Source organism: Podarcis melisellensis, assembly GCF_964234715.1.
Source record: "Podarcis melisellensis genome assembly, chromosome: 17".
In the NCBI taxonomy this organism is placed as follows: Eukaryota; Metazoa; Chordata; class Lepidosauria; order Squamata; family Lacertidae; genus Podarcis; species Podarcis melisellensis.
The window spans coordinates 4,882,236-4,895,485 of NC_138534.1; the positions used below are offsets into that span (position 1 = coordinate 4,882,236).

Genomic DNA, 13,250 nt, shown 5'->3' on the forward strand with positions numbered 1-13,250 from the left:
GTCATCTCCTCTCTGTATCAGAAACTCTAGTGAGAACTCTGTAGCCAACAGTTGGGAGAAGGCAATGCTCTATTTAGGTTGACATCTAGAGCAGTTAGTTGGGCAAGAGGATGGCCTGTATAGCTGGGGAACCAGGCAGGATTTTAGGAAGCAGGGAAGGGTTTCCAAAGGTTGGAGGGGGCACTGATTTAAAGTGCAGGAGGGTAATTTGGATCGTAAGCTACCCTGCACCCCAGTGGGGACCCTTTCCTATCTTGTTAAAATTATTGTTCAAAGCAGCTGAAAACCAAACTCCCCAAGTTTTAGAAATTCCTGTTTGTTCAAATGTATTGAAAATGGAAACATTTTCTTTTGCTGAAAATATGACAGGCAGTTCTGTTCTGAATAGCAGGGTGGGGAGGAATCCAGAAAGAAAAACGTTTTGCCAGATTTATATGCCACAAAGTTATCCAAGCAGAAGCACATTTTAGGGGGCTCTGCAATACTGTATACATAAATCACCAAAGCCTACCTGCCCCCAAAGGCTTCTGATTCTCTATTGTTAGGGTTAGATGTTTCCAAAGCTGGGTGAAGTCTGTGATCCAGAAGAAGAATTTACAAAGCCCTTGCTGGATCAGACCCAAAGCCTATCTAGTCCAGCAAGCTGTTTGCCCCAGTGGGAGGCCCACAGGCAAGACCCTCTCCAATCGTGGTCTCCTCTTCCTTCTGCCTCTGGTACTGGTGGAGGCAACCTAGCGATCATGACTAGTAGCCATTGATAGCTTTATGGCCCATGCTTTTGTCCAATCCCCTTTTCATTGGGGCTTTAAGCCTGTAATCCTATACCCCCCCCCTCTTGCACAGAGTACATTTCATTGAATTCAGTGGGACTTGCTTCTGAATAGACAGGTGTCAGATTGCTCTGTCTGAGCCTTAATTGTTGGGGTCTTGTGAGGATTCCAGTAAAGCTGTTTTCTAAAACTGGTTTCTAGCCTTTGTGATGGAGGCGCAATGCACCGGAGATTTCTGAGAATGGAAGAGCTACCTTGCTGAGTCAAACCAGAATTTTGGTACTCTTGTTTCCAGTGGCAACAAGCTAGATGTCCTTAAGATGTTCACAGGAGGGCATAAAGGGAACGTCTGTTTCCTATTGTTTGTCCATCAAACATTTATTTGGAAGGGGGATGTGGGACGGGAAGGATGCAAGAGAAGTTTTTCAGCACAGTTGACCTTCCTTCTTTTCTTACCTATGCATTTCTAAGCCCTTTCCCAGTCCCTTTTGCAGTCATTAATTGGGAGTCATCAAACTTCAAGACTGTGGAATATACTTGGGTTTTTTGTTGTTGAATCAAGATCTAGGACCCTAGTGCAAAATACATGCTTTTCAGAATTACCGTATTTTTCACTCTATAAGACGCACCAGACCACAAGACACACCTAGTTTTTGAAGGAGGAAAACAAGAAAAAATATATCCTGAATCTCAGAAGCCAGAACAGCAAGAGGGATCTCTGCGCAGTGAAAGCAGCAATCACTCTTGCTGTTCTGGCTTCTGGGATAGCTGTGCAGCCTGCATTCGCTCCATAAAACGCACACACATTTCCCCTTACTTTTTAGGAGGGAAAAAGTGAGTCTTATAGAGCAAAAAATACGGTACATATCCCAGACTTGATTTAGAGTACAGGAAGTGAATGGAGCCATTCACTCTTGGTAATCTCACATCCTTCCTTCATTTCAGCAGATAGACAGACTTGTTTTGCTGTTGCTATTGTTAAACACATGTGAGTCAGAAATCCTTGTTCTACAGTTATCTCCGAATAGGTCTCAGTCTGTTATATTTATTTAATTGAAATTTGTCCATTGTTCATTGATGTCCCTTGCAGAATTTGGCTTGTAGCTACTGGAATCTTGATAGTCTCTTGAAATTCAGGAATGCAGTAGGTATATACTACACAGCATTGCAGGCTTCCAGAACCTGACTCTCCCATACATACATTCTTTTTAAAATTTATTTGCATATCAAATCTGAGTGTTAAATCCCCATTTTTTTCTGTAAAGTGGTAACAGGATGAACCAACTCACACTAAGAACAGTATTTTCAGCTAATAATTTTCAGGAAAGATCTTTCCCAGCTCCTAGAAATGATTTTACTAGAAAGGGTGTATGATCTGGGATTACAGTATATATAGGAAGCAAAAAGGCATTGTCAATGAACTATGAATTAAATCTTCCTAATTAAGCATTAAATGTTCTAATTAAGCAATAGAAAGAACCCAGTGTAGATTTTGAAAAATTGCAGCTGTAGGCAGGGGTGTATTCCTTTTTGAACCGTCTTCAGTCCTATTCTCATTGGTATGCTATGACTGTAAAGTAAGACAGAACTTAAAATTGCATATCGAGGGTTTTAGAATTGGGGTTTTCAGAAAAGGCCCTTGCTTCAGCCTCAAGTGGATTAAACCAGCAGTCTTGGGAAGCTGGTGGAGAACAAGGAAGTGTTTTAAGTTTTAATTGTGCCCTGTCGCTGAACGTCCTCTGATCTGGGTTTGGCTTGATGATAACAGAAAAACACTTTCTTCCCAGGTGTGAAGAGTAAATGTAAATCTTCCTTACACGATAATACTTCCTGTCACAAATGAGACACTGTTCAACCTCTTCAGTTGGGCATGCAGTTGTCATATGAAGTTTGAGGAGTGGGATTGCAACTTTAAATGGTGAATTTGAGAGGAGGGATTTAACACTCTCTTTCTCTCTCGGGGGCGTTTCAGTTGCTTTTAGCTTTGACAGTATTCGCTGGGAAGGAAGACAACTTCCTCTCCTGACCAATGGCACACATTTCCAAGCAACATAACCATTGCCAGTTCTGAGGTCTCACCCCAGAACTAGAAAGACGCCTGCCCGCTTGAGCCATGCCTGCAGTCGCACAGGCCTCTGAGCATGCAGCTATATTGCTTTGATATCATGTAGCCCAGGGGAGCAGCTGGAGCATATTTCCAGTGCTTGAAACCTTTGCAACTGGAGCAGATTGGCCCCCCCTTTTTAACCTCTTAGCAATGCCACCAGGCAAGCTATTGATTAGGTGGCGGGATTGATTTGACTTTGTCTGTCTGTCTGTGCAGACTGTAGCCATTAGTGCAGTCCCATCTGTACTACACATCTGAAACAGTACCGTACCACTGTAAGCAGGGTGGTGTAACAATCCCTCTTGCCAGGAAATGCTGGGAATTGTAGCTGTGATGTGAATTGGGGTCTCCTAACAGCCCTTGGCACCCTAACAAATCATTTGAGGGAAGCCATGCTTTAAACGTATGGTGCAAATGGAGCCAAAAATAGGAAAGTTTTGGGAAGCCCTTATCCCAAACATTTATATATTCCGTGATTCTGTGGGAGTACAGAATGTGATACTGGGCCCAGTCTTTAAAAACAAATCTTTCTAATTTTTATGGATACTAAAATAAACCTCGGAAGTTTGTGGGCAGCAGGAGTGGCTGGATAAGTTTTTCACTTTCAGGGTAGGGCTTCCCTGCTATGTAGTGCCCATTAGAACCAGGCTAAATTTGGCAAAACCTTTAAAAAAAAACAAATGAATTATGCAAAATAAGACTGAAAATGTGTGTTACTTGTATAATTTATACAGGAAGAAGAATTTGGTATCTGATTATAGATTTTATCTTGTTTTAACTGTGGGAAGTACACTTCAACATGGTCTCTTCCTTGCAAGCTAGGCAAAATAAAGTTTGAAGTCACTCTACTCTAGATTCACTTGACAAAAATCCTAGATAAGTTTTCCTTTAAATTCAAAAACGGATGTGGTATTGTTCAGAATTGCTCACTGCTTGCTCAGCCAAAAAGGTAGCAGGCAACATGCATCTTTAAAATATCTCTTATGAGAATTGTGGATACTTCCAGGTGGGAAGGGGATCATTAATCTTGAGGAATTTAATTTGAAGCTCAGTGTTGCATGAAAGCCAAAGAGGTAGATGAAAATTCCTAGGTTTCCAAATGACAAAACACCCTTCATGCATATCTATGGACTTTAGCTTAATTGCAGTTGGATAATGCTACCATTCCCACTAGTGTTACTGAATGTAAAAGAGCATCTCTGATGTGATGGACATCATGTTATGATGCAAGAGTCAAGCTAACCTGACCTATCTTTTATAAACCTAATGAGAAGCAATAGCCGGATGATTGCCCTCAGAGGTCTGGTTCCCCATCATTTAGAATGTACTGCAGCTAAGCAAATACCTTTTTCCCCAAGCTTGTTTGGCTCCAGCATGCAGAATTGGAGCTAGTCATGTACAGACTGGAGACTGCAATTTGTGTGATACAAGAATTCAGGCATCACCACCCCTAAGCGCAAATGATCTCTGGAGGCACTGAGATAACTCTGCTGTGGTTGAGCTGGAAGATTCTAAAACTTGCAGTCCTGTAGAAGTTAGCCTTGCTTCTGGGGAAAGTGGAGAAGCTTTCGTTCCTTGGTGTTGATAGCACTCGTAGATCAGAAGTGTAGTTCAGCTATGACTGTTGGGCAAAGGTGGCTCTGCTTTGGTTGGAATGAGATGAGCCAAAGTCCTTTGAGAAAATGATACTTGACTATTGAAAGAGGGCTCTTTCTAACTCTTAAAGCAGCTTTATGTTGTCATGTTTAACCTTGCGGCGAAACAGTGCTGGTTCCCCATTTCTTGCAGCTTTTGAATCTGAAGCTAATATCGGAGGTGCTTTTGCCTATAGAACCAGGAACCAGGAGTCTCTGCAAATGCACCTAGCCATAACTAGATGGCTCCATATCTATTTTTTATAACAAAAAAGTTTGCTTACTTAAAAATAATAATAATGAAGCCCTGATTTGCAAACTTCAAATTTTTTTAAAGTGCAGATTTCAAAATTCAGATCCTTTTGTGAGACCAGAAAGCTACAGTCCTTGAATGTAGATATAATAACTCTGAATATACTTCTCTTGATCCTAAGACGCACAAAAGGGGAGGTCAGTACGTGGCCTTGTGATGGATGGATCAGTCTGTTTCATGTGTCTTCATTCATAAATCCATTCCATTCAGTTTCTGCATTACTCTGGATTTAATTTGAATCCATATGAAAATTTGTATCTGAAAACGTATTTTAACTCTGTATATACATTTCTAAACATTTAAACTAGGAATTTTGTTACTTTTTTGAGACAATCCCTGTGTCTCATTAATTCAGATAAATGCAAAATCTAAGGATAACTAAATTCTAATTCACAGGGGGTCTGGATCGGGTCACTTTGCATCAGAATTCACAGAAATAAAATTCCTCAGGCATCTGTAACGAGACCTCTTTTCTCCACGTTTCCAGAAATTTGTCAGCTTAGCATTGCAGGCTGTCTGTAAAATTAAGGACTTTTCAAGCATCTTGCAGTGCTGCCTGTGGGAACTATTGTATAACAAAGAGGCAAAAATGTAGAGCTTGAATGGATTGTGACTTTGTGAAATGAATGTCCTAATCATGAACAAACATCAGGTTTCCCCTCTGAGGGTGACCCTGAGGTAATTGTGGTATCAATTGGACCCAAAGATTATGTTGAGCTGCGTTGTTCATTCTTTGAGAGCGGAGCTCTCAAATGCGGCGTTCCTGCTTTTCATTTGGCCTGTGTAACACTTTGGACTCTCTCCAGGGCTGGATCCTTGGATGGTACAATCTTGGCAGAGTTCCTTTGAAGTCACTGGATCTGCATCCCACATCCAGAGCCATTGATCCCCAATGGAGTAAGGTCCATTAACAACAGCTGTAGGGATCGTGTTTATTAAAAATAATTGCTGTGTTACTAACTTTGATGCTGAGAATTATCTGAAGTAATATGACTTTCCCCTGCACTGTGCAGTGGACCTTAAATGCTCATAAGGAAGGCGAAATATGTTCCTGTGTCCAAATCTTCTTCCTCTTAGCAGGGATTTTTTTCAGCCAGAACTCACCGGAATTCAGTTCTGGCTCCTCTTATGTGGGCGCTATTGCCATTATAAGAGAACAAGGGAGGAGTTCATGGTGAGTTCCAGCACCTCTTTTTCTAGAAAAATAGCACTGCCTCTAAGACAAAGAAAAGTTCCTTTTTAATATGAGTTGAAGTGGGAACAAATCTAATACTTTTAACTTCCTGTACTAGGCTCCAATTCAAGATTCTCCTCTAAGCATGTTTCTTGAAGTCTTCATAAGGATCTAAACCATACAATCAAAGGCATGGATTTTAGCATGCTGCCTTCATTGTTTTGTGGGGGGTGGGGTGGAGGGGGGCCTTTTAAAGCCAGCCTACTGACCAATATTTCCTGCATTTCTCTTCCAAATATTTCATCCCATCCTAAGGCAGCAATGCGGGATATGCCTCTGGCTAGCCGTTCCCAAGGATGGCTACTAGTCAACTTAGCCAACCAGTTAGAGGGTTATTTTGTCCAAATATACTTAACAGTACTTGAAAAGACTTTGAAGCCTTTTCAGGGGCAGCTTTTAAATTTTTTCTGATGTCGTTTAGAATTCCACCTTTCCTTGGATTCATACGCAAACAAGCAAGCGAGCCCTTGGGTCCCTGGGGGGAAGTCACAGACATTATGACAGGGACTTGAATTCTTGTGGAGGGGAATATAGGGGTATCCCGGTCCACAGATTAAACGTGTGTATGCTAGAGCCTGTGAGGAAGGCACAGGGCCACTCAGTGGCCAGTTGGCACAAAGCACCAACATTTCCCCCTATCACGCAACTGTAACCTAGGCTGCAAATCCTCAGTATACTTACTTGGGTGTAAGCCCACTGAAATAATGGTGTTTCTTTCCAAGTAAATGTTATTAGGATCAAGCTGCAAGATGAATCATAAGCTAACTACAATTTTTTTTTAACCTTGTTAGCATAATTTTACTACCGAAGTTGAATCATTATAGTAGCTAACTTACCTGACATGTATTTTGCTAAATATGCATGTTCTTCTATTTTTAATTTTAATCCTTCCAATTACCCCCACACCAATCTATTTTGTAAGTCCCATTTTTATTGTTTAAAAGAAATCTAACACACACCTGTTTAGAGATCTTTCAGTCTTTAATTGCTATTTACCGCTCATTGCATAAAGTCGCTCATTTTCTAGGTTTTTTTTTTTTTTAAGATTAGAATTTTTTTCTGACTCCGTTTTGAAAGACCAACCCCCCGCTTCCCGCGTACACTTTATCTGTCTATAATATTACCCTCGCAGACGGGATGTACACTTTTTCTGACTTATAACCATTGCTCTTGTATTTTGGTAGATGCTTTGTTGATAGTAACTAAATGCCTAGTAAGATTTTAAAAGTAAAAACTTCAATCTCAGTTGTTACTTTAAGCCAATCTTTCCCCTCACACACCCTCTTTGAATAACCTTGAAAGTTGCATTTTTACCATATATATCTCCCCATGACCACCTTTTAAAATGTTTAGCCTGAGATTTTAGCTTTAAAGGGAAAAAAAGCATACAAACCAATTTTTGATGAACAGAGTAAATCTGATTTTTCCTTTTCTTGTTAGTGATCCCCTGTCAATTGCAAGTTCATGCTTTATTTATGTGGGATAAATTCATTATTTATTCCTTCTTTTTTAAAATGGATTTTCTTTTTATGCTATATTAACACCTGTTCTTAGTGGATGGATAAATGTTATCTTTACTACCCCAACCTTGATAAACAAATCCCCATCTCCCCAATCCTTGCACCCCACACCAAGCTCCATAGGTTGTTGGGTTTCTTAATCAGTGTAAGTTTGGACAGGTTGCTCTAAATCAGGGGAAACTCGCAGTAGGTTTGCAATCAGAAAGCTTGGGTGTCTTTTGGGAATGTTTTTTGCTGGTGGAATCCTGGCGCGTTGTTCATCTGTTGATGATGGAGAGAGACTTACAGTGCTTAATAAATTCTATTCTTTTAGTAAAAAATAAATAAACGGTGTGTTTGTACTCCTGTGTTTTAAGCTTTGTAAAGGTACAAGGTCTGAAAGAAAGGTGTCGTGTCACTTTCGGTGCTATGTGTCTGCTGCAGCTCTGCAGAAGTGAAGAATTCGGCCTCATCCGAATTTCAGGTGTTCCTTCATGGTGTCCCTGCAGCCACTCATTTGGCATGACGTCCATCTAATTCATACTTGGAGTAGACCCATTGAACAAATAACTTCAAGTTACTTGAGTGAAAAGGAAAGTGCGGTGCAGAACTGCAGATATTTTAAAACATGTATAGTGTATGTAAACCTGTCCACAGGGGGAGGAGATCTGGCCTCCAAGGAACACATTGCCCGCTCTCCTTGGAGGCTGGGTCAGCCACTTGTAGATCTTCACTCGCCCCTTCTTCTGGGCAGTGGGGTGCCGTTTTGTGGTTCACCTCAAGTGCCAAAATGTCTTGGGCTGGGCCTGCAGTGGATCTCCGTATTTTTCACTCCATAAGACGCACCTGACCATAAGACGCACCTAGTTTTTAGAGGAGGAAAACAAGGGGGAAAAAATTCTGAATCAAATCTTGTACTAAGCTATTTAATAAACTACTGGTATATCAGAATAATATTTCAACCATGTACAGTGGTACCTCAGGTTACATATGCTTCAGGTTACATACGTTTCAGGTTACAGACTCCGCTAACCCAAAAATATTACCTCGGGTTAAGAACTTTGCTTCAGGATGAGAAGAGAAGTCGTGCTCCGGCGGTGCAGCGGCAGCAGGAGGCCCCATTAGCTAAAGTGGTGCTTCAGGTTAAGAACAGTTTCGGGTTAAGAACGGACCTCCGGAACGAATTAAGTACTTAACCCGAGATACCACTGCAAAGTGAACAGCAGTCAACAGTGGCATGAAGAACCATCATCACTGTCATTAACAAATGAAGAGAGACTTTATCCCCCAGTAAGGGGGGGCAGGCAATGGAAATATATGAGCTTCCCACATTGAGTCCCTTAGATCTAAGGATTATATGGTTTGGTCCTACACAATTATTTTAATAAAGGCAAAAGAAGTGGGACTTTCTTCCTTTTTGTTCCTTGCAAAGAGCTCTGGGGGCTTTCATATGAGGGAGGAATGAGGGAGAAATCTGATTCAATTCCCATTTAAAGTCAAACCTACCTAATTCACACCTTCGTAAACAACACAAGGACCAAACCGCAGCCGCCCTTCAAATTTCACACCTCTGCAAAGGAAGGCACTACTGTCCACTGGCAAGACCAGTGGCAGAGGGAGGATCTTGCGTGGCGACACGTTACCTGTGGGGATGTGGGACGTTGCCCACGTGTCTCAAGGGGGTGGCGTGCGCCCGCCCATCCCAGTGAGGAGGGGGCGGGGGGGTTACATGGTTCCCGCTGTCCTTGCTTTACACCCCTGTAAGCGGTTCCTGTCCCACTTTGCTGCTTTAAAGCGAGCCACGGGGGAGGGAAGGATGGGAGCCACGGCTTCCGTCCGTCCCTCCTCCACGCAGTATTCTCTTCATAAGACGCATAGAAATTTCCCCTTTTTAGGAGGAAAAAGGTGCGTCTTATGGAGCGAAAAATACAGTGTATTACAATATTGAAGCAGGCCTCTGACATGCCTGTCCTTGTCCCCATCTTCATTCAAAGGCCAACATTCAAGGCAAACAGTATTCTACAGCAGTGGGTAGGGGACACTCATGGCCCTCTTGACATAACTCCCATCATTCCTGGGGTGGCCAATGACCCGACATGATGGGTTATGTAGTCCCTCAAAAGGTCTAGGCCAGGGAGACCCGCTGTTTTGTCTAGGCATGAGCCACCACATCTCACTGCACGCTTCCCTGGATTTCCTTGCAGAACACCCGGCAACACAATGAGCCCCTGGTGGACATTCATTCACGTTTGCACACTGTCTGATTGTAAGAAACATCAAAGCGGTTTGAAAAAAAGAACGGTAAAATCGAGGGGAGAGGGGAACCATGTAGCTCCTTGGAGGAAAAGTGGATTCAAGCAGCTTAACATTGCAGATAATGCAAGTTCTCTCTTCACAACCAAACGGCAGCTACACTACAGGTGAAACTCGAAAAATTAAAATATTGTGGAAAAGTTCATTATTTCAGTAATTCAACTTAAAAGGTGAAACTAATATATGAGAAAGACTCCCCACGGAGAGCCTCAAGGTCCATAAATAGCAACACCCTACTGGTCCCGGGCCCTAAGGAAGTTAGATTGGCTTCAACCAGAGCCAGGGCCTTTTCAACTCTGGCCCCGGCCTGGTGGAACACTCTGCCTCATGAGACCAGGGCCCTGCAGGATCTGACTTCTTTCCGCAGGGCCTGTAAGACAGAGTTGTTCCGCCTGGCCTTTGGCTTGGAGCCAGTTTGATTCCCTCCCTCTCTTTTTTCCTTCTTCTCCTGTGTTGAGGCTACATTTTATTTTAATGTTGTAATATTTTAATGTTGTATTTTAATTTTGTTTTTAAGCTGTAATCATTCAACTTGTTTTTATTATTGCTTGTAAGCCGCTCTGAGCCCGGCGTTGGCTGGGGAGGGCGGGGTATAAATAAAAAATTACACTGGGCAACAATTTTTTACTTTTTGAATGTTGTCTAGATTTCTACAATTGATTTAGGGTATTTTTGCACTGCTGAATCAGGAAATGGCATCCGTTTCTCTCCATCAGGTCAGGTTTACTGTAAACTGAATGGTGGGCATTGATAAAGGTAAGTACACGTAAATTGCGTGTTGCTTCACCATTTTTCAAACTTCAGGGCTCAAACCTCCGTTTCTCGGAACTCCTGGAATGCTCAGCAGCAGGGAGGTCTCTCTTCAGAGTCCACCAGTAGTCAGCCATCATGACTGCGTCCCAGAGACCCTGATACCTGGTCTCCATCTCTTTCATGTCCTGATGGAATCTCTCCCCCTGCTCGTCACTCATTGAACCCAGGTTCTCAGGGAACCGTTCCATATGTGAAAATAGATAGTGCATCTTGACGCTCATGTTGTAGCCCAGGTTTCTGAAAGCAGCAGCATGTTGTTGACAAGTTCTGCGTAGTTTTTGGCCTTATTGTTCCCAAGAAAGTTCTTCACTGCCAGAACTAATGCCTTCCACGCTTTCAGTTCCACTTCGTTCATTGAGTTTCCGAACTCTGGATCTCTGATGAGCTGACGGATCTGAGGACCGTCAAAGATGCCAGCTTTCAACTCCTCCATGGTCAATCTTGGAAAAGCCTGGCACAAGTAAGTGAAGCAGTCACCATCCTTGTCCAGAGCCTTGGTGAACTGCTTGATTAAGCTGAGCTTGATGTGCAGCGGTGGGAAGAGTATTCTGTCTCTGTCCACCAGAGGGTCATTGATGACGTTCCTTTTTTTTGCAAGGCACCAATTCCTCCCGCACAGGCCAGTCCTTCTTCGTGTAATGCTGAGCACGGTCCCTACTATCCCACATGCACAGAAAACATGGGTACTTGGTGAAGCCAGACTGTTGTCCCAACAAAAAGTTGACCATCTTCAGGTCAACACAAATAAACCACTTATGCTGATCATAACCAATTTTCTCCAGCACATACTTCACCGCTCCATAGTTCTCCTTCAGTGTACTTGAGTGAGCCAGAGGTATAGAGGCAAACTGGTTGCCGTTGTGTAGCAGAACACATTTCAGTGATCGCCTGCTGCTGTCAATGAACAGTCTCCAATCTTTGGGTTCATACTGTGGCACTCCAAGCTTGAGCAGAAGCTGTGCAATATCTGCACAGTACACCAAGTCCTTCTCTTCCGAGAAAAAACGGAGGACTCTTGATGCCTGTTGCGGAAGAAGATGATGCGAGCACTGTCAGAGAGGAGGTTTTTTCCTTCAATCTGGATGCCAACAGTTCGGCAGAGACCTTTGACAAGCTGAGGTCATGAACTAGATCATTCAACTCCTTTTGGGAAAATGGATGTGGAGCATCATCTTCAAGAACCACTTCTTCTTCTTCATGTCCTTCAACACTGGAGGCATCTTCGTCACTGATGTCAGGAAGTTCTCCGAAGACAGGCACTGGAATTTCATCACAATGAGCTACAGGACGATGTGCTGATTGAAGATCAGGCTACTTGAGGCTGCTCCGGTTCTTTCTGTTGATCCCAGCACCAATTTATGGAAGATTTCGAGGTTTTATGACTTCAAACTGATCCTTTTTCGACATAATCACCCAGAACTATTGGACCTGAATACTTCTTGTCATTAAAATAATCATTTCCAATCAAAACAATTATTCGACATGGCATTTTACCCCCACCAACTTCTTCTAAAATGCTCCACACAAGTGTACATGTAAACAAAAACGTAAAAAAAGGCATGTGGCCATAGCTCAAAAACTTGACCTGATTGAGCAAAACCAATGTGATTTATGGATTCAGCGCATCAGATTCATCCTAAATCAACTGAAAAAACGCAGACAACAAATTTGTTGTTGACCAGTGTTGTTGTTGTTGTTGTTGTTGTTACTATAAAAGCCTTTAAAAGAATCCACCACCAAACTGAATAATTTCCACACAAGTCACATGATCTGAAATAAAGATGCAACAAAACCCACATCAACAACCCCCGCAACGAAACTCAGCAAGCAAGCACGAAAGTCAAAATACTGAAACAGATTCGCACTGCCTCGACTTTCTAAGCATCTGGGTAGGTTTGCTTAAGCAATGAGCTTCTTAGCAGGCGCTGAGAAAAGCAGAGCAAAAGCGCGCGCTGGATCTCATGAGGCAGGGAGTTCCGCAGTTCCCCGGCGCGGCCGCCCTAAAGAGCCGAACGGGGATCTGCGGTGTTTTGCTCCTCTCGCGAGGGGCGGGAATGGCGTCTATCCCGCCTTTCAGATGTGGAACGGCAGCTCTACCCCTTTGTATCTCTACGACGCAGGCCTCTCTTCCGTCCCTTCCCAAGATGGCTTCCCAGGCGTCCCGCGCTGCGCCTCCCCTAAGATGGCCGCCGGCGCCTCCTCGAGTCTCTCCCTCCCCCCTTCCCCCCCCTCGTGGTTTTGAATAAACTTTATTGAGGAGCCGGAGCAAGAGCAGGATCCCGGGCCTGGCCGAGGCCTCTCGAGTCGCCGAGAAGCAGCGCAGCCGCTTGGGCGCGAGAAGGCCTCGATCCCCGCCGTGGAGTTAGGCGCTCCTGCCCGGAAGGGAGGAAGAAGCCCGGGACGGGGCGTGCGAGTCCGCGGTGCTTCGCCTCCGCTGCGGGCCTCGGGCGAAGCGTCTCTGGCCGCGACGAGGGAAGCCCCTCCGGACAAGACTCCTCCCGGGAGTCGAGGGGAGCCTGGCTGGGAAGTGGGGGGTATTTTGAGGGGGGGGGCCTGACCCAGAGAGG

The 13,250-nt window shown here is 43.6% G+C and overlaps 1 protein-coding gene across 1 annotated transcript in view; it reads right to left on the bottom strand.

Moving 5' to 3' along the window:
* Positions 1 to 13,250, bottom strand: part of PFKFB1 (6-phosphofructo-2-kinase/fructose-2,6-biphosphatase 1) — a 294,172-nt gene that overhangs the window by 181,831 nt on the left and 99,091 nt on the right. The gene's annotated exons all lie outside the window — the stretch shown is intronic.